Below are 19,140 nucleotides of genomic sequence, written 5' to 3' on the forward strand. Positions count from 1 at the left end.
CATCCATCCATCCATCCATCCATCCATCCATCCATCCATCCATCCATCCATCCATCCATCCATCCATCCATCCATCCATCCATCCATCCATCCATATGTGTGCAAATAAAATGTATTCACTCTTTCCCAGCGCTGCGTAGATATCTTTTACATTCTTTTTTGGTTGAATTTTGCAGTCTGTTCATTTTTCTCTCTTTGCTATATCGTTTTCTTGGTTATGATGTCACCGCATTTGCTGTGGAACCGCCAAAAAAGGTCATGACTTCCATCTAATAATTTTTCTGAATCCACCATTTTTTTTCCTTGCAGCAACTTTTGTAGTCCAAGTTCAGTTATGCTGAAATTGCTAGCAGACAAGTCAAAATATTTGGTTGTAGCGTGTATTAACCCACATCGCCCTCCAGTCTTCCAGGATCGTTTTGATCCTGAAACCTGAAACTCTACCTGCTGATGAAGTTCTTGGCGGCCCCTCGACGGCGCCGACGTCCAACCCCTCCTCTTCCTCTGTAACGGAAGACGAGGCGAGCGACACGGAGGGAGAAGCTGTCCGTGAAGCTGAGCTTCACGTTTTGATCTTCCAGTTTTGATCCTGGAAGATCAAAACGATCTTCCAGGATCGTTTTGATCCTGGAAGACTGGAGGGCTTCCAGGATCAAGGTATCTGGTTAAATTAGATTTTTCTCGGGAATGTGCCACATCAGTGGGAAAAGTCCGCTGGTCGAACACTGAAGGACTAAAAGGAATAAAAAGTTTCTCTGCTGGTAGATACTGTATCGCTGCTATCAGTCTACAAAATGGTCAAACAGGGTGGAATGGAACACTCTGAAACCTGGATGTGAGTGGGGCGTGAAATGTCACATTGACATTTAAAAAAAAAATTGCAACAAAACGGGTTGCTCTAAAATGTGCCTCAGAAAAAAGTTAAATGAGTCTGTGGGGCTTCAATAACCAGGAGCTCAGACCAAAGCATTGAAATTCTACTTTATATAGACCATAAGTGAATGATTTATATGTGAAAAGGAAGAATTTAAAAGCATGATATGTCCACTTTAAAGGGTTGAACAAATCATGCAACATGACTTCAGTAAGTCATGTTGAGACAACTTCCTGAAGGCGGGGTTTCAAAAAGAGCAGGAAATTTTAAAAAGACAGAGGCCCAATTTCAAGAAGTTAAATTACAAAGTCAAATTTCTTTTGAGTCATATTTTATATAAATAGCATTTTTATAACAACTGAAGTTAACATGGTTACTTCATTATGCTATAAAACGGCACTACTTGACTGGAAAACACATAATACTGCCCCTTTAATGAATAGTGAGTTCAGACATCAGTAACTGAGCAGCGTCTCAATACTCAGATCAGGCAGGCCTGTGTATCCAGGGCTCTCTTTGTGAAATCTGGGTGTGTACTATAGATGTCTTCAACTGTTTGTCACCAAAATGTTTCAGATCATGGAAGTACAGTATAGTATATACCAAAGTAAATCAACGTCATCTTCATTTATGGAGGGGAAAAAGCTACATAAACAAACTGTATTGACTTATTGACTACCTTGTTAAATTGTGAATTAATTCTGATTAACAACCGTTCCTTAATAAACAATGACCGCAGATCTTTTCTGTAAAGCACAAAGTCCCATGGAACCTTCGAGATATCTTCTCTGAATCATTTTGTATACTTCTCAGATCACTTTGCCTGAAATAGTACAGAGAAATACTAATGACAATTAAATCCTCAGCATCAGTTTCCTAGTTATACATTTGGTACTGACCCGAACAAATCTGACCAACAAGCAGACTGGACGTTCTCACGCAGAATGTAAAGGCAGCTTTTGGTTTGTTTGGAGGTCTCTCTGTCGGAAAAGTAGCCAAACCAACACAAGATGTTACACATCTACAAACTCACCGACTGATTCGGACCACAGTGAAACAACGGTGGCTGTGAAAATGTTCACATAAATTGCTGTATCCATTTACATTCCTTCTGAGTCTCATTTCTTTCCAAACTTAAATTGACTTCAAGCACTTTGTAAAACTTTATGCTAGTTTTCCATTAATGTAGCTTTTCATGTATAAACTGCATAAACTACAACTGCATACTTCATAAGATTTGATGCAGTATATTAGTTTCTTGTTTCCATAAACACTGCATTAAGCTAACTGAGGTTAAAATGTGTAAATGTACATGGGTTGCTGAATTTGCATATAACGCAAGTACAGCAGAAACACTTAACTCATCTGACAGCAGTTTAGGAACGTACAGATCTTAATTTCACACATGAGCACTTTTCCAAACATGCTGCTCATGCATGACTTCTCTCATATTTATAAATGATCTAAACACAAACGGAGACAGTTTCAAGTGAATAATAAACACGCCATATTCAAAATAGTTTAGAGTCAGCAGCGGTTTTAAAACAACAGATAAATTAGGGCGTGTAAATTATTGATTCCAAAAAACCTTCTACCACAAAATAAGGCTCAACTGTACAGGTACATGAATACCTTTTATATATTGTAAAAATATATATTGTCTATACATAATATATATGTATTCATATACATATGTTTATTCATCACACATAGAAAATATTTCAAGCTTTTATTTCTTGAAATGTTGATGATTATGGCTTATAGGTGATAAAAGCCCAGAATTCAATGTGTCACTCTACATAAAAAAACTAAATCTTACCAAGTATTTTTGGTCTAGTTTCTACTGTAAATATCTTGAAAGAGATGAAACTAACCTAGAGTTATAGATGCTTGTTTAGAGTCACTCATTCCTTAATATTGATGAAAAGTCCTAGTTTCATTGGACGGTTATTAGACTTATAACAGGGAGAATGTCTTGTTATAAGTCACATAATCTGCCAATGGAATGAATACTTTTTCATAAAGGAATTATTGACTTTAAAAAAGCTCTGAAATTTTTCTGAAAAGCTACTTGTAAGTTAGTTTGTCTTAGTTCAAGTGTACGGTTAATTAACTCCAAAACTCCTGCAAATGTTTCCTGAACCTCTAAGTTATCTCTGTCTAGGTCATTATGACAAAGCCGTGGGGATGACTGCAGACTGAACGGATGTCCAGAAGACAGACATGGACACCCTTCACAAGGAAGGGAAAAGACAGGAGGCCACTGTTAAAGAACAATAAATGACCTGTACTTTGTCTGGTCCAGAAGACTTTAAGCACTTTATTCTACAAGCACTTTGAATTGCTTTGTTGATGAAAATGTGCAAATAAAATGACCTTACCTTACATCTAGTCCGTCACGCAATGAGGTTGAAAGAATCACTGTTGCTCACTTTGCAGACCTACCACTGCCAGGGATTTAAAACAAAAAAACAAAGAAGTGAAAAATCTAGTGGCTATTTTTCCCAGAGTTGTTTTTTTTTATGCCAACAACATTCTGCAGTAGAGCCGCAACCCAGCTCTGTCCTGAGAGAGCAGCGAGTGCTGCCGAGAGCCTGTCCTGGTGTGAATCTGAGTGAAACTGTTTTAAACAAAAATGGACTGAGACGTAAAGCTGTAAGGTACAGCTTTACACAAAGAGAACAAACAAAGAGAATTCAGCTTCTTAAAGGCATCGTTTGACCAAAGGAGCCCGAACTGAGATGGTTTTAGGGAAAGCGGAAATGAACAAATTTACACAAAAATGTCAGAATTCACACAGAAACAAAGACAAATTGTCTATATTGATTATTTAGAGTTATGTCTTTATGTTTCTGTGTAAAACGTTGTTTTGGAATTTAGTTAGATTTCAATGTCCCTGTTTTTCCCCAAGCATCCAGCTGTGCAGGATGTTGTCACAGTTTCCCCAAAGAAATCCACTTTCAGCTGCTACTTGGAAAAAACAAAAAGGAAAACTAACAACAGCAGAGCAGCTCTTGAGAGTGAAATATAAAATGAGCAAATACTAAAGGAAATGGACGCTCCATTAAAGCGTTAACGTTCAAAAGACTGAGATGGTTGTTGGCTAGTAAAATATATCACTAGACAACTTTCATTGGGTATCTTTTGGAGACCCAGAACAAGATAGAGTTATTCTGTGACTGGTTGTCGTATAAATGCATCCTGCCTTCGCTCTGCCTTGAAAGCTGCACTGTAAGGAACTCACTTTCTGCAGTGGAGAGACATTAGGAGCTATTGGTGCTATGGTAACCGGGGTGTCACAATGAACTCACCAGTGTAACACCTAATCTAATATTTATATTGTAATGATTACATCAGGGCTGCACAGTGGCGCAGTTGGTAGAGCTGTTGCCTTGCAGCAAGAAGGTTCTGGGTTCAATTCCCGGCCCCGGTCTTTCTGCATGGAGTTTGCATGTTCTCCCTGTGCATGCATGGGTTTTCTCTGGGTACTCCGGTTTCCTCCCACAGTCCAAAAACATGACTGTCAGGTTAATTGGCCTCTCCAAATTGCCCCTAGGTGTGAGTGTGTGTGTGCATGGTTGTGTGTCCTGTGTGTCTCTGTGTTGCCCTGCGACAGACTGGCGACCTGTCCAGGGTGAACCCTGCCTCTCGCCCGGTACGCTAGCTGGAGATGGGCACCAGCAACCCTCCTGACCCCACTGAGGGACAAGGGTGTAAGAAAATGGATGGATGGATGGATGGATGGATGATTACATCAAAGCACCAGAGTATCTGTCTGTTCATCCATCAGAAATTATAAAAAAAAGGCTATTTTTATATCAATAGCTGTGTTTACATTGCAAATGGCAAATCTTTAACTATATTCTGCTAATATCAAAAAGGACAATTTGCGGTATTTCAAAGCAAGAAATAAAATCACAAACTTATAATTATTATTCTAAACTTATTCATGTAGTAAGTAATTAAAAATCATGGCACCAATCGATGTTACATGATATATATTTGTAATTCAGCCATGGTACTGTCACTGATCATTAAAAAACATTAAAGCAGCACTTCAATATATATTTATCTACACAGAACAGAGTAGCTAAAGAATGGCGCTTGCTTCATTTTCATTAGTTTCAGATCTGGTGTTCATGTGAAAACGTTTTAGCAGAAAACATGAGGGCTTTTTATCCAAATTGGCAACTTCATTAAGCAAATCTATTTTTGTAATTTCAAGTTATGCAATTTTATGGCTAATGGAAATACAGCTAATGTCAACTTAATAATGACATGAGGAGGAGGAGGACCCAAACCTGTCCAACATGAAGTGAAAAGGGGTTTTAATGGAAACAAAGAAAGTTGCAGGATTTGCACTGGAACAACGGGACATGGGACTGAGATGAGCAGATCTCAGCAAGAAACAATGACAGTTTGAATAGTGATGAGGAGTGGCGTCTTTTCACGGGAATGTTAAACTACTGAGGAAGAGTACTGAGCAGAAAAAATGAGGAAAGGAAGGAAACTAATTAAACCAGAGAACACAGAGAGAGCTGAAGTAAATACAGGATCTGTTAACTGGACTGCAAAAACCTAATTCAGAAGAGCAGAAACAAAATTGGTCTCATGAAAAAACACAAATATGATTAAAAATTCAGCTCACAGAAATAAGGAGGGATTTAAGCAAACAAGAAGAAGAAAACCAAAGACAGTTTAAGCTTTGACATAATATAATAAATCACTCTGGTTACTAACAGTGCTGCGTGTTTCCTTTTAACTCCTTAAGAACATAGCCTTGCTGTGTGTTTTGAGAATTATTGTTACATAAGCAGTTTGGAATTGCTTGTGCTGTTTTTTCCTTCTGGTGAAGACATATTTTAATCAGTTTGGGAATAAAAATGTTTTAGTGGAGCTAGATAATCATATCGAACTACAAAAATGACTGAACTGGGTGGAAAGTTGCTGCTGATGACTTTCACCTGGTCATTTCCATTACAATTTATTTCATGCATTGTCTTGTTTAGTCAGTCAATACATCATTACTAATAAGTGAAAGTGAACTGGCAATAATTTTGTTTTAAAATGGGTAATGGACTGACTTTCTTTTTTTTTTCAGTAGATTATGAGACTGACATATTTTTAAAACATTAATATGACTTCAGTTAGCTATCCATCTTGTAACAAAAAGTCCAGCTATGCAAGTCAGCAGATTGGATGAAACTTTAATGTCCTGGAGGAGTGAGAGCGCAGAGGAAGCTCCTCCTGTAGCAGAAGGAAACCACCAGGAGAACTGTGTCTGTCTGAACTACGTGAGGGTCAGGGGAACAGGAAAGACATGCGACTAACACAGGAACTCTGGGTATCATCTGCGTAACCCGGCTTAGCTAAGCTCATCAAAAAGAAAAGCTTTAAACATCATCCTGAAAGTAGACGGGGTGTCTACCTTAGGGGGGAAAACTGTGAGCTGACTAAAACAGGAGACGCTGATAATTGGCCTTTCTACCATTCTAGCTCTAAAAACTATCAGCACATTGTGAGAGTAAGACTGGAGATTTCTGTGGGAAACATATGGAATACAAATTTTTATCTAAGGCCGAGCTTGAGTCTTCAGAGCGTTTTATGTGAGGAGAATAATTTAAATACTAACAAAGCAAAGATAAATTGGCGAGTTGTGATCTTCCCTTCTTATTTTCTTTTACTGAATTTTTATGACGTCCTAGCATAGCGATAGCAACGCTATGCTAGGACTCTGGATTGCTGTTTGACTCTGGAACAGGACGCTTTGAATTTTGAGTGATTTCCATTATTACCAGAAGCCTCCACACAATAACATAAAAAGTTCATTCGTAAAAACCAGAACATGTCTGGTTTTTGTTACTACTGCTGGGTACAAAACAGACTGAAGCATTCCATCTGAAGCTTACTGGCATTGTAACTGAGGAAGACACTTCAAAAAATAATGCAGTTATCAGATGTTTATATCTGTTCTGGGAGGAAACTCTCATCTCCTAGAATGATACAGCGGGGAACACATCACAATTTTTCTTAAACATATTTCTAAAGGTGATATTGGCAGGACATTTTCACCAGCTTAGGGGAACAACCCAAGTAATCCATACATAAAAAGAAATGAAAAAAATGTGATGTGTTCATTGTGAGGTCTTTTGAAAAATCAAGAATTTACAAAAAACTTCAGAATGGTGGAGGCTAATCATACCGAGTATCACTGCCATATGTCAGTCATAGCAGGCATGTAACAAATTTTCCTGGACTATAAATTGTCCCAGAAGTTATTGTGATCAACAATAATATTGTTGTTTTGAGACCATTTTTGAGTACTATTATGATAATGGCATAATAATGCAAGAACATATTCTGAAAGCTCAACTGGAAGACATTTTAAATATTCAAAATAAATAAACAAAACAACAGAAATATAATATAATATAATATAATATAATATAATATGTGTCCTTGATCAACTCTGAATATGTGTAATCTAAGATAATATCCAGTGTTTGTTCCTAGATGTCCCTTTGACAGCATGAAACACCAAGATAAAGAAAATTACAGTCTGTAAATACAATTTAGAGTAAAAACATGTCACTGATTAAGACCAAGCAGCAAAATAAAAAATAAAATGACACCGTTAAATAATTTTTTAAAATTACAAATCCACCACATAGCTGGTCAGTCTTTGATTGTAATCCAAATATTTCCTGTTGGCAGAGTACCCAAAAACTTTAATCAAGTAAGAGTAACTGTCTGAACTTCGTGACAGTTACTGTCACGTAGCAAATTTTTACTGAAGTAAAAGTAAAAAGTAGTTATCCAAGAAATTTCTCACGTAAGAGTAACAAAGTAAAAAAAAAAAAAGTCTACTCAAGAACTGAGTGACTGATGAAATGATCAATCATTTAATATTGACAAATTACATCATCAAATGGACCAAAATATAAAGTTAAGAGGAAATGTTTGTATTTTAAATGACATTATATAACTCACGAAAAATAATAAAATCAGGCAAAAGAAAGTTTGTCCAAATCAGTTTATTTCAATGAAGAAAACTTATGAAAATTTAACAAAAACTGCAGGTGTCTACGTTTGTGCGAGCAAGCGCGCGTGTGTGTGTGTGTGTGTGTGTGTGTGTGTGTGTGTGTGTGTGCACGCGCGTGTGTGTGTGCATGTATGCGTGTGTGTGGGTTTGTGTGTGTCTGGTGAATTTTTTGGTTAAAACACACTAGAGTCCAGAAATTTTACTAAAGAGTAGAGATACTTCATAATAGAATTACTCAAGTAAAAGTAAAAAGTTCAGCATAGTAAAATACTCCTAACAGTACTTTTTTTCTCAAAAAGTTACACAAGTAAATTGAGTCAATGTAACCAGTTACTGCCCAACTCTGCCTGGAGGGACATAAGGAGTTCCACATGTTGACGATTTGTATGTAAAAGGCTGTTAATGTAAAGTCATCTTTCTATTCAAACTGGATCCTTCATGAGTTACTGAACCAGAGAAACCAAAATGTTCCTCAGCACATAAGGAGCCTAAGAAAATCAGTTTGAGTTTAATGAAATGTTCAAAGTTCAACATACTGAGTTTCTTCAGAGCATGACAGTGACATGATCCAGCAGGCTCCAAGTCTTAACAGCTCAATTATGTCGTCCTCTGTGGCCTGATTGTTGGAAGTGCTGCTTGTGACAGAAGAGGTTACACAGTCATTTAAATAAGAAATGAGTCAATGAAGAGATGAAATTACCCCCAGCATGAAACCATACACAACCTCTGATTAATCTACAGCACAGGTGTCAAACTCTGATCCATAAAGCTCTGAGTCCTCCAAGGTGTAGATGTGTCTCTGCTTGAACACACATGAATCAAATAATTAGGTGATTAGCAGCAAATTGGCTGCATGCTGAGGGGGATAATCAGCTGTTTGATTCAGGTGTGTTGGACCGGAGACGTTTCAGAGCCGCAACCTCAAAAGACTGGAGCTGGTCTAAAGGAATGCCAGTTTGCTTTTGTGACTCTGCTTAGAGTCACAAAAGCAACTCTAATGAGGGAAACTCATTTTGGAATTTCCCTCCAAAATGAGTCAGAATTATCTATCTGCACAGCACATTTCAGCAACAAGGCAGTTCAAAGTGCTTTACATCATAAAGACGTCATGCAATCATCAGATATGAAATTAACAAAAAAAAACGCTACATTTTGTCAAATTCCATCATCAAAATCTTCAATACACATCAGATATATTGATCAATGTTTCACTTATTCATCAAAATCAACTCTATAAACAGGTGGATTTCTAGTACTGATTTCAAGGAACTCGGTGTTTTGGCAGTTTTCTGGAAGTTTGATCCAGATTTTTGGTGCATAGAAGCTGAATGCTGCTTCTCCATGTTTGGTTCTGGTTCTGATGCAAAGCAGAACCAGAAGCAGAAGACCCGAGAGGCCCGGAAGGTTGACACAACAATAACATGTCTTCATTGATTTATGACCGACCAGAAGTCTTTTTAAACTCTATTCTCTGAGCTCAAGAATGCCAATAGAAGGATTTCAGAACTGGTCTGATCTGCTCTGTCTTCCAGGTTTTACTGAGAACACCAACAGCAGCATTCTGGATCAGCTGCAGCTGTCTGACTGACTTTTCTTTTAAAAAATAAATACATGAATACATTTCTCTAGATCTTGCTAGAACATTAGTTCTCTAATCCTGGAAATGTTCTTCAGGTGATAGAAGGCCGACTTTGTAACTGTCTTTATGTGGCTCTGAATGTTCAGATTCATCACTGTTGGTGGCAGCAGTGAAATATTATTAGATAGGAGGATACATTTATAAATACATTATTATTTACTTCAAGAAATTATTTTCTGTCTTTATTGAATTATTTGGACTATCCAGATGTTTTACTCTGAACTGACTCTCACGCTGATCAGTTGTTGGCTACACCCATGAAAGGTTTTCTTCCTGTTGATACTTGAGGTAAAATCTCTCTCCATCTTCCTGCTGGGGACTCACAGCCTCACTCTGTCCCCAGCTGACCCTAGTCTCACATCACCCTTCACTTTGTCACCAGTCTTCCACTTGCAAAATAAAATACTTATCTGTTTCTTAAAGCCTGCCATTGCCTCATTGCCCTCGCCAACTTCATTCTGCCGCTGAAACTGACAAATTACTCTTTTTCCACATCTTCAGACTTCATTGCATCCTATCTGAAATTCTCTCTGATCATGGTGCCCAGTTTATTTCACAAGTGTGGAAAGAAGTCTGCATGAACCAAGAAATAGAAAATCCGCACCCATCTGCCTCAGATGGAATATGCTGACAACTCGCTCACCTCGGCTGCATCCCGTCTGTCACCTGTTGAAGAATCTGTTGGGTACCAGCCATCAATTCTTCTGCCCTCCTTCCCATAACCTGAAACCAGAACAGGGCAGCTTCTTATTGCTCATCTGCCTAAAACAGCAGGGCCGGTCATAAATGTATCCCGGCTCCTTCCAACTCACCTGACCAACAGATCAGGTTCCCACCAAAAGACCTATCTCCATCCAAGAATTTTGAGGTCTTTTTACCATGTACTCCCTCTGTCATCAGTCCTTCCATCATTTTGCCTTAAACTTCCGTTTTGACATTGTCTCCATCCTGTCTTCAATGTTTCATGAGTTAAATCAAAGCCACGGTTCCTGAAGAATATTTCTAGGATTAGAGGACTAATGTCTCAGCAAGATCTAGAGAAACTCATCCATGTGTTTATCTTTAGCTACAGTAATTACTGCAACAGCATCTTCACAGGTCTGCATAAAAAAATCAACCCTCCAGCTGCAGCTGATCCAGAAGCTGCTGCTGGTGTTCTGACTCAAACCAGGAAGATAGAGCAGATCACCCAGTTCTAGAGTCCTTCTACTGAGGGAATAGACTTTAAAATACTGTTAGTTTATAAATCACTGAACGGTTTAGCATCACAATATATTAAAAATCTGCTGTTGTTGTGTCAACCTTCCAGACCTCTCAAGTCTTCTGGTTCTGCATCCCCAGAACCAGAACCAAACATGGAGAAGCAGCATTCAGCTTCTATGCACTACAAATCTGGAACAAACTTCCAGAAAACTGCAAAACCGCAGAAAAACTGACTTCCTTTAAATACTAGAAACCCACCTGTTTAGAGCTGCTTTTGTAACATAATAAATGAAACATTAATCCACATTCTGATGATAATTGACAAAATGTTATGTGTCAGTTGTTGACTGTGCATTTTATGACTTTGTATTTTTATGGTTTTATGATGTAAAATACTTTGAACTGCCTTGTTGCTGAAATGTGCTACATAACTTCATTGATTGATGCTCAGATCGCTAATCATAATCCTGTTCAAAATAAATCTGTTTCCGTTTCAGCATGTCTAATTAATACTCACACCAGAATCTATTTCCAGCATCATGACACTCATAAAATCTGATCTGTTCACTTTCTAACATAACAGATTTTATCTTGAAAGAGGTATTTAAAGCAAAAGAGATTGAAAAGGTTTTTTATGCTGCTCTGCGTGCAGTTTAGGTTACAAATGCTAAACTGTTTCAAAAGAACCAAATCCATCTAGAAACCAGCGAGCAGAAATCCAAAGTTCCTAGACTAAGTGCTGTATTAACATACGACAAGAGGAATAAGAATAAATTGGATTCAGCAGCAAAAGGAACTTAAGGATCTGAAGGAGAACAAAGAAAGTATTTTACATTGAAGGAAGTCATGAATAACAAAAGACAGGTTTAGTTATTTTGAAGCAGAATTTCTGTATTTGAAGTAGCAAGACAGACAGAACCAGAAAAACATGAAGTGCATATAAAAAACAACATAAAGCATCAAGAAAACAAAGCAAAGATCAATCAACTTATGAACCGAAACACCAAATACAAAGTTATCAAAATCAAAGCAAAAAAACCGTCGCACACACACACACACACACACACACACACACACACACACACGCTTGGGGGGCTTTACGCTCGGCCATCTACGTTGCTTAATGGTGTTTATAGCTACCTGGGCCGCTGATGTCTCTGGGAACATGCCGCAGGTGCACAGGCTACCTGCTAGTGCTGCTYGTTAGTAACACCTTCTGCAGCTTACTCCCCACATGTCCTGTTACACACTTCATTCTGAAGTGTCAGCATTGCTCTGTTTTAGCCATATTTCATCATTTTATCCTCTTCAGAACCAAAAGCAGTGCATGTGGACCATGTGTGTGCAGGCCGGTCTCCACCTCATCTATTCATTTCTGTGTCTACAAACCTGAAGCTGGGGACACAATACACAACTTTCCCAGTCCTCAGATTCAGAAAAGACTTGAAGTTTCCTTTTACAGAAACCTGACTGGGGATCAAACATATGATCCCCAGTTAGTTGGGGATCATATGGGGAAAGATCAAACCTGATTGATTGGCTGAGTTCGGGTCGGTTCTGTTCTCCGGTCCTCATCCCGGCTCACGCCCTCAACAGATTTACTGCCAACTTGTTCTGCTGACTGTTCCTAACTATACCAGATGGAAACACAATCACAGCTAAAACTGTGTGCCAAGCTTTTCATACAGATTGTATACATTTATATTTCTATATTCAAACATAAGACTCAAAAAAGGTTTAATACAAGTTAGTACGCTGGTCACAAAAATGAATGATGTTGGTCATATTTTCTAAACCGCGCGGCTGAATTTATTTAAAACCTTTTGGACATATAATTTAATGGTGTCCTAAAGTTTATGATGATTCTTCTAAGTGATTTTTTTTTTATAATTAAAAAAATTTATGTTTTTTTTCTTCCTGCTGTTCAGAAAAACAATGTAAACATCAGAATAACTAATGTTTACAATCCAAGCTGATAAAAATGTGTTTCTCCACACATGCAGTGAGACATGAAGAGGAAAAGATAAACATACAGCACTGTGTCTATCATTGACTTGATAAACCTGCAGAGACAGATATTCCAACAAGTTTCATTCATTTTTACATGTTGAGGAACCATATTGACCATTAAACTCTGGTAGTTTGAAATCAGAGTATCATTCCAGTTTTCTTTTCCAATAGAAAAAGTGATTGTGCTTCCATCTCAGAAATTCCAGCTGCTGAGTCTGAACAGAATAAATCTTCATGTAAAGGGCGCTATGAAGAGCAGCCAAACAGAGAATGGAGGAATCGGTGGAGCTGAGACCTTGTTAACGGCTAAAAACTGGAGTTAATGAGGGACACAGTTACCCTGATAAAGGTTCATTTTTAAATGTAATATTAAATTTAGAACAGCTTTGCATTCTCTATCCATTTATTGAATTTGACCAACAAACACACTAGAATACTTTGAGGATCAGAGCTCATTGTGTCACATTTATAGTTGATTAGCTATTATTTACTGCATATTTCTGTAGTCATAAAACAGCACTCAGGTGAGACACATTTATTTATGTAAATTTAGTGATGGCAAAGCTGTGTAAAAACTTTAATAATCTGAAAATGTAAAAAAAAAAAAAGAAAAAAAAATTCCACCTTGAATGAGGCAAAATAATTCTGTGTTAAAATGTATTTAACAAAATCCCAAATAGCAGAAGTATTGTTACATTTAACAAGACATTTAAAATAAATAACATAAAAGCATGGTTTAATAATTTACTTTATATATCATCTGCAGATTTGAGGAGATTCTGCTGAATAATCCATGACTTTATGTTTCCATGGAAAATAAACCAGTGATGTGTTGGTGAAAGAGTCAGAGCTAAGCACCAACTCTTCATGATAAAAGATTAGAGCTGACTTGTGTCTTGTGTCCCCGTGCAGCCAGGGGCCAGACTTTATTTTAATAGGCACGACATGTTGCCAGTGACATAACAGGACAGACAAGGACAGCGGTGTCCAACTCCAGTCCTCATTACCCGCTGTCCTGCATGTTTCGGGATCCCCCAGGTTCATCACAACCGAATGAAATGAAGGGTTCAATACCAGGCCTCTGCAGGACATGATTACACACTGAGGAGGAAATTCAGCCATTAATTGGAGCAGGAAGAAATCAAAAGACATGCAGGACTGGAGTTGGACACCCGGGGACTTGGATTAAACTGCAGTGTTAAAGCTAGAGGGTTCTCAGTAAGGGGGATTGTTGGAGAATTGATTAGGTATTCCTGGAACATTGAAATTACACTGGAGGACAAATTCCACACGTCCAAAATGTGAAAAGACATTTTCACATTGTATTTTTTTTTTAAGATGAATAAAAAAGTTTTTTCTTTTTTTCATATTTAGTCCATTTTTATTTAAGAAATGTGAAAGAAATCAAAATTCATTTAGATTAGGTCACCCAGTCCATCATGTTTTTAAAAATCAGATTTCCACAAAAAGTTTCTTCTTTCCACACATAGTCAAACATGATCCTGTCATCAGATTCAGTTATTTATCTACATTTTAAGAGGCATAATGTATTTTCCAGGCTCATAGAGCCATCTTATAGCACAAAAAAGTAACTATGTTACCTCCAGTTATTATGAAAATGCTGCATACATAAAGCATAACTTAAGAGAAATTTGACTTCTCATCATAGTTGTATCGAAAAAAAAGACCCATCTCTTTAAGAAGCTCCTACCCTTTCTGACACTCCGCCTTCAGCATGTCAGCATAACAATGCTTCTCTAGCATGCCGTTTAAAATGGAGCATAATTTGAATTATAAGCTCTGCAGTTCCACCAACTGCTTGCTAATTGCTGCTGTTGCCAGTCTAGAAATTTGGTCCATTTAAAGGGAAATAAACAAGCCTTCCAACAGTAGAAAATGTATTACTAAGAAATATTGTTACAACAAGCAACTAATCCACCAAACACATATTTCCTTACTTAATGTATAAAGTGTATAAACCTGAGAATCAACAATGATCTGAATGTAAATACATATTTGAGTCTGTATTTTTCTATGTATACTAGAGGTGTGCCGATCGATCGGCCACCGATCATAATCGGTCGATTTCCTTGAAAAAGTGTATGATCGGCGATCACGGTCTCTTGTTGCCGATCACACAAACCGATCACCTGCATCACATTTCTCAGCCTGCCTGTGCAGCTGGTCTCCTCTTTCCTTCGCACTGCGCGAAGGCGCAGCAACAAATCCTAAGCGATGTGGAACTACAACGCACTGAGTGAATGGAGAAGTTTGCGTGTTGCGGCGGAAAATTGAAGCACGTCAAAATGCATCAACACGACGAATTTAATATTGCATAAAAACAAGTGACGGAGTTTGGCTACATCGAGGCTCACTGCAGTAAAAAAGACATATGAAGGATCAGATAGCAGGTAAAGCAGCGCACAGCTACAAACACTCACCCGGATTAGTATGACGTCAGAAAGCTGAACAAATAACCCGCAAAATTATTTAAGTCTTGGAGCTGCGATGTAAGACGCTGGTTCTGCTCTCGCTGTTGAACCACTGCTACGAGCTACAGGTAGTAATATTTCACAGACGGAGCGTCGCTTCTGCTCCACCTGGTAGTGACTCTCACACCGAACCTCTGCTTAAAGCCGCAGCATCTAACCTAAAAAAAATAAATTTTACATACGTATTAAAACTCTGTCCTCACATGAGACAGATAATCTCTGAAAAAATAATCGATCTCCTCCCTGTTCTGCTTAATTACTCCGCTCAGTCAGAAATCAGAACTAGCAGTAATCAGCTAGCCGCCATGCTATCAGGAAGTTTTCATTCAGTAACTCAGGATTGTTTATTGTAATGGATCCTGTATTTGCCTTTGAATGTTAAGTTTTATACTTGAATTTKTTGGCAATGTTGAGAGGTTTTATTTTGACTCTTTGCATTATTTAGCCTCTTCAGAGCCTTCATGTGTTTTCAGTCTGTTAAAGATAGTATTACCGATAGCAGTACAATTTGCACAATGCCTGTTTTGTTTTTTTCTTGGAAAAAGCTATTAAAAACAAGTTTTTGTCTAAATTAAGGTGAATTCATGGTTCCGTTTTCCACATAATGTAATCGGTAGTGCTTATGATTAAAAAAAACAATTATGTGATCGGTATCGGTGATCGGCCCTCATGGGTGATCGGAATCGGCAGGAAAAAACCTGATCGGCACATCTCTAGTGTGTAGTGTTTGAGCCCAGCCATGTGTGTCACCTGCTGACTGAATAACCGTTGCACATGACATATCTACAAAAAACAGCAGCTTCAAACGCTGAAGCTGTGTGAAATTAGCTTGGGGGGCTTTACGCTCGGCCATCTACGTTGCTTAATGGTGTTTATAGCTACCTGGGCCGCTGATGTCTCTGGGAACATGCCGCAGGTGCACAGGCTACCTGCTAGTGCTGCTCGTTAGTAACACCTTCTGCACCTTGGTAACCCATGGCTAATTTAGAAAAAGATCAAAAGAGAACACTGAAACCAAACAAGACAGAGGAAAACAGGGGCGACACAAAGAATGATTTACATTTTTTAAACAAGTAATGTCAGCCTTGTAAAATTCAATTTGATGGTAATTACCCGGCATCTCTGAGAGCCTCTCTTTTTTGATTTCTCTTTAAGCCAGCAGCAAAACATCCCAGCAGCAACACAAGCGGACAGGCCAGTCATTCTCCGCAGGTCACTGCATTGTAAAGAGATGGTCACGGCTGCTGTCTTCGCCTTTCAGTACTTTTTTTGTGTTTTGTGCCATTGACTGCGATTCCATTAACCATAAAATTGAGCAAATTAAAATCATGAAAATAAATTTGCTCAACAGAAACAATTTCGGAAAAAAAAAAAAAGAACACGTTTTTGCTCCAAGACGAGGTGAACAGATGTATTAAACAAAGCTTTTGCTGTCTTGATCAACAGCCTGATGTTACTACTGGCTGAAATAACCAAGAAGACGAAGGGAAATAGTAGGAGGATGATGGTTTGGTTTTAGTTTTTTTGGACAATGTGCATCCGGCTCCACCAGAGCTCTCACAGCACCACACAGTTCATATAAAGTTGTGTGTCATTCCAACTTGTTCAATCCGTAGTTCTTGTGTAAAATCACTGTCTACACTTTCCCCAACACGCCGCACACATTATATCGACTTTATATGGCTTATTCACGTGTGATGTTAATTTAATTTCAATTGCAAAATTGCGTCCTTTCAACATTAGCACAATATAAACAAATATTTGTGCACATTTGTAACAGAAATGTTGCTACAGTTGTGCAATTTATTCTTGAGGATTTTCTTTTAATTCATTTATTTATTTCCAGGAAAGCTGCCAGAGACCTGTTCCAGCTCATCGCCCTGGTTGAGAATGCCACCACGTGTTGGTTGTACCGCAAGGTTTGTTAACAAAAAGAGAAAGAAAAAGAAGACTGAATTTGAAACATCAGCTTAGAAACATTTAGCTGTCAGTATGAAAAAAGCTTTGTAGTGAGAGTGACACAGATCCTCAGATCAAGGATACATTCTAATCAGTCGCTCCTCTTCAGTGAAGGAAACTTAGTGTTTAATATGGTTGGTGATCAAAGAACTGAGCCGTTAGCTTCCATCTCATCATGGTCCAAACTGTTTCTGAAACAGTGATTCGTTCTGTTCTGTACCACACAGTGACTGCTTTGGGTTTTTCTTTCATTTCTTGACTAGCCCACCCAAGTTCAGTTCTTAATTTTTCAGACAGTCTATCAATGAACTCATGAAAGAATACTGATAATAAAAGGAGTTTGGCAGGATTGTGATAAGATTGTTTATTAAGATGCCTCCAGGCTGGCAACATTTAGTGGCACAATTGAGTCTTTATACCTTTTCTTTTTTTTTTTTCTTTTCAGTTTTACTAGTCATACCTGACCTGAACACTAAAGAATTAAGAAATCCCTAAATAGAACTGTTTGGCAACATGAAGTAGGTAAAAAAAAAGTTAAATCTGTAAACAAAAATATTCTGATCTTTATGAAGTCAAAAACAGATAGATAAAGGGTTACAACGCCATTTATATGCTTTCCAAGACTCCAGAGCTGTGGAACCCAACAATCCACAACTGGGGGAAACAGGGAACATGACTCTTGACTTGTCTTGGTGAATCCTCCTAGGAGGGACCAGCCTACCAAAAAAGGACTCCAAGAGAACATCGCCAACTCATCCCCAAAGTCACAAAAGAACAAACAACAAACTCTTCAGCACTGCTTCAGTAAAGGTCAGTACTGATAATTAGCCCCCTTAAGACCAGAATTATATAAAGGCCACATGGAATAGTTTTGATTTTTGGCTGAACAAATGTCCCAAAAAAAGAAAAAGGAATGGCTAAGTGCTCTAGTGTTTTTTTTTTTTTCAACTGGAGTTCTCCAGTAATATTGTGTTCTTGACTGTGAAAAGCAACAAGAAAATATTTAACAAGCCAAATTCCATCTGTGCCGATGGGACGGAGGGAGGCTCGGCTCAGTTTGAACAGCTTATTTCCCTTAACACAGAAAAATAACTTTGGAAAACTCTATTATGTAAGCATTTTGTTTATTTTTGTCAAAAATCTGATTAATCTGAAAAAAAAAGTAGGCAAGACAAAAAAGAAAAAAAGATTTCTTTAATCGGTCAATAATATTTTACAGCAAAGTTAACTCTGTACAATAACATCACCTCAGTATATTAAAATACTGAAGAATCATTCTTCACCCATCGATATTTTTGTGTTTCATTTCAATTCACTTTGTTTATTGTAGTTTAATGAGTTAATAATAAATAAACTGAATGTCCATGTGCTGTACAATACAGTCAAAAGAAATTGAATGATTGTGTTATATTTAATATGTGTCTATGTTTTACCTGGTTAACTGCTTTGGGAGGTAAGCTACTTCCTGTCTGGGTAAGTCACATGACCAACAGCTGAGACCAGCTCAGCAGAACCAATCAAGTAAGCAAAGAGGGAGTGTTTTTTTAGTTTTTAGTTCAGTTTTTGGTTTTACTTTAGGTATTATTGATTCATGGTCATTTACATTAATGTATGTAAATGGTAAGATTGCATTTATATATTTAAAATTGAAACAACCGTGCCATCGCCAGTTTTAAATCCCAGAAAACAGCAGAACCTTTTTTTTTTTTTTTAAATATTAAAATATTGCTGTTTTTCCCAGGGAAAGTGGGACACTTCACCCAAAATAAGAAACTGTCAACAATCCTCGGTGTTGACGGGCAGCTTCTCTTTATGATTTGTCTGAAATGCTAAAACAGGACACATAAAAAAAATGTGGGCGTGGAATGACTTGTCAAACCTTCTCTTGTCAATTCTGTTTAATTTGCTGTTGCTTGTTGAT

Source organism: Poecilia reticulata, linkage group LG6, assembly GCF_000633615.1.
Source record: "Poecilia reticulata strain Guanapo linkage group LG6, Guppy_female_1.0+MT, whole genome shotgun sequence".
NCBI lineage: Eukaryota > Metazoa > Chordata > Actinopteri > Cyprinodontiformes > Poeciliidae > Poecilia > Poecilia reticulata.